Below are 3,934 nucleotides of genomic sequence, written 5' to 3'. Positions count from 1 at the left end.
AAGCATACTTACACATTCTTTGTTTCTTGTTCTTATTTCCAAACCCACTCTTGAAGATCAAAGCTCATTTTCTCCTACTCTTCTATTTTGAAAAACTCTTTTTAGGGAATTTCTTCTTGGCTTATACAAGTAAGGCTTGAGCTTATATTCATTCTGTTATATTTTGCTTGAGAGCTTTCTTGGATTTTATTTTTCAAAGGTCAATTTATTTGAAGAAATTATTTTTCATATTTCTCCTACTTCTTTTATTTGAAAATATTTTTGGAAAAAAATCTTTGAGTGTTTGAAGAGAGCCTTGAGCAATATATTCACTCATATACTTTTTTTTCTTAAGAGGTTTCTCATATTTGATATTGCAAAGGTCAATCAATTTGAGAAAATCATTTTCCATACTCTCTCCTTTTATTGAAAAATATTTTTGGGAGGATTTCATATACTTTAATGAGTTTCAAATATAAAATCATTTGAGAGTGCATCTAGATTTCATTTGTATATCTTTGCTTGTTAAGAAGCATTTACTTGTACGAAAATCTCATATCATTTGTATTGGCGGTTCGGGTTGTGAACTATGGTGAGATAGGTACGCCTCGTGTAAGCAACGGATTGTAAAGAGGTAGCTACGCCTCGTGTAAGCAGCGGATTGTAATGGGAATTTCTGCTTGGTTTTAAGGAGCGGATAGTGGAATCCTTGGAAAGTTGTCCAAGGCGAGGACGTAGGCGGGTTTGCCAAACCTCGTAAAAATCTCATGTTTGTGCTCTCTCTACCTACTCTCTTTACATTTCTGCACTTATATGTTTATACTTGACTTATTGTGATTATTGTGCATGATTTTAAATATTTGCAATATCTCAATATTTATGATATTTGTGATTGTTTAGAAAGACCCTAAGTTGTGTAATACTGGTTGTGCCAAAAATAGGACATAATTGACTTAGGATATAATTTTTTAATACCTAATTTACCCTCCCTCTTGGGAATACACCATAACTCTCAAGTCGGTTCCAAATTATCTTTTGATTCATCCCGAGATAGTGAAATTTTTTATTTCATCCGCCCGTGAAGTAGGTATAGTCGAACCATATTTCTATCTCATCTCTATTTATTTTCCAACATATTTTATAACACGTTATCAATATGAAACTCTAACTATCTGAGATATTTATTTAACTCCTATTTAATTTATTTTTTGTAAGTTTTACTCTATAACAGCATAATATTCTCCAAAAGAGATGGTAAGATAGACCTTTTGAAGTGGTTATATATTAAGTCTCCAGAAGAGATGACAAATATTTACCTCTTGAATATGATGTATTTTTAATCTCTCGAAGAAATGTTAAAATCGACTTCCTGAAGAGGTGAAACGTTAATCCTCTAGATGAGATAGTACATTTGACATCCGGAATAAGTGGTAAATTATTACCCATTTCCATATTGCAATTGAAATCATACTCCTAAAAAGTACAAATTTAGAAAAAAATAATGTTCTTGAAGAAACATATTTAAGTACCCTCGGAAGGGTGAAAGTAATATTGTAACTATTATTATCTTAGTTTTATTTTAGTTTTTACATTTCATTTTTCTAAATTGTCTTATTATTATTAATTTATTTAGATGTTGAACCTAAACAAAGTTGAATATGTTCCCCTTGATATCAAATGTAACAATTATTTATCATAGATTATTGATATAGATATCCATCTAAATGCAATGAACTTGGAAAACACTATTTTAGATGAAAATACCGCATCCTTGTAGGAGCGCGCTAAAGTTATGATCTTACTCCGTCATCATTTATATGAAGAATTAAAGATTGAATACCTCACTATTAAAGACTCACTTATCTTATGGAAAAAATTAAATGATTGATTTAACTATTAAAAGACTGTGATTTTACCAAATGCTCGACATGAATGGTTGCACCTAAGGTTACAAGATTTTAAAATAGTCAATGAACATAACTCAGCTTTGCATAAGATTTGCTCGAAGGTAGATTTATGTGGTGAGAATATTACTAATGAAGACATGCTTGAAAGTACATTTACTACTTTCCATCCCACTAATGTGCTCCTGCATCAGCAATATAGGGAGAAGAAATTTACTAAATTTTTCGAATTTTTATCATGTCTTCTTATTGCTGAGTAAAATAACGAGCTTTTGATGAAAAATCACCAAACTTGTCTAACTGGTTCAACCTCGTTCCCTGAAGTAATATGAATACATCTCGTGGTCGAGGATGAGATTGTGGGCATGGTCGTGACCATAGTCAAAATAATTACTAGCATTGATGTGAGGCTACAATCTCCCAGAAGAGGGATGACCCCCAGAAGCGGGATAATGATCAGAAACAACGACCCATGTATCATGAAAATAAATGCTACAGATATGGAGGAAAAGGCCATTGGTCGCGTACTTGTCGTATGCCCAAACACTTAGTAGATTTATACCAAGCTTCTATGGCAAAAAAGAGAAAAAAGAAAAAGGAAAGGAGTAAATAAATTGAAAAAAAAATTGGTGATAATATTGTTCCAATAGATCTTAATGCCAGACCATCAAACTCTGTTTATCTTGATGTTACTGATTTCCTTATAAATTAAAACAATAATAATGATATAATATTTTAAGATATAAAGTAAGCAATATTGTATTTAGATTTCAATAAATAAATTATCGTATTTATTGTTGCTATAATCAATTATAATGATAGGTTTTTAAAATATGTATTGTAGCGTGGATTGTCTTAAAACTTTGATTGATTATAAGATGTCTATGGAAAAAGTTTGTTTAGCTGACAGTACTACAACACAAACAATTATTCAATATAGGAAATATTTCCATTACTTAAATATATCTATAACAAATGTTAAAACAACATCTGATTCTATAAATTTGATTGAAAGCTCCAGAAAAGCTAATATAAAGTTACCTAATGATACTTTATTACAATTTGATGAAACTTTATATTCTAACAGATTTAGAATAAATTTGTTAAGCTTTAAAGATTTAATACTTAATGGATATCACATTGAAACTACAAATGAACGCAATAGAGAATTTATTTATATTGCTTCTATTTTTTTAGGGAAGAATTTTTTATTTATTTATAAAAATTGTCAACTTTATCTTTTGGATTGTATTATACAAAGATTAAAGCAGTTGAATCATATAATGTCTTACACCAAAAGTGCAATGATTCAAAGTTATTTATACTTTAGCATGATCGTCATAGACATCCTCGAGATGTAATGATACGAAAAATCATTAAGAATTCACATGGTCATCTACTAAAGAACTAGAAGATTCTTTTATTAAGAAATTTCATGTATACTGCTTGCTCTCAAGGGAAATTAATTGTCAAAACAACAATTTCAAAGGTAAGTCTTGAATTTCCTAGTTTCTTACAAAGAATTCATGGTGATATATGCGAGCCAATACTTCCACCATCTTGACCATTTAGATATTTCATAGTCTTAATTGATGTATTTACTAGATGGTCACATGTTTCTCTACTTTCTACTCATAATATTGCATTTGCAAGGCTTCTTTCTCAACTAATTAGATTACGAGTTCATTTTCCCGATTATCCAATTAAATCAATTTGTTTGGATAATTCTGGTGAATCTTTTATTAAGTGACTTCAACTCATTGCTAGACCTATGATTATGATAACCAAATTGTCTTTATCTATTTGGGGACATGCTATTCTTCATGCTGCATGTTTAGTTCGTAAAAGGCCAATTGCTTACAATAAACTTTCACCTATGCAATTAGTTTTTAGACAACAACATGATATTTCTTATTTAAAAATTTTTGGTTGTGCAATATATGTTCCCATTGCTCCTCCTCAAATAACTAAAATGGGTCCTCAACGTAAGCTTGATATCAATGTTGATTTTAATTCCCCTTCTATTATTAGATATCTTGAACCTTTAACAG

This window comes from Malania oleifera, chromosome 6 (assembly GCF_029873635.1).
Source record: "Malania oleifera isolate guangnan ecotype guangnan chromosome 6, ASM2987363v1, whole genome shotgun sequence".
Classification (NCBI taxonomy): domain Eukaryota; kingdom Viridiplantae; phylum Streptophyta; class Magnoliopsida; order Santalales; family Ximeniaceae; genus Malania; species Malania oleifera.
Note: the sequence above shows the minus strand (reverse complement) of the source record.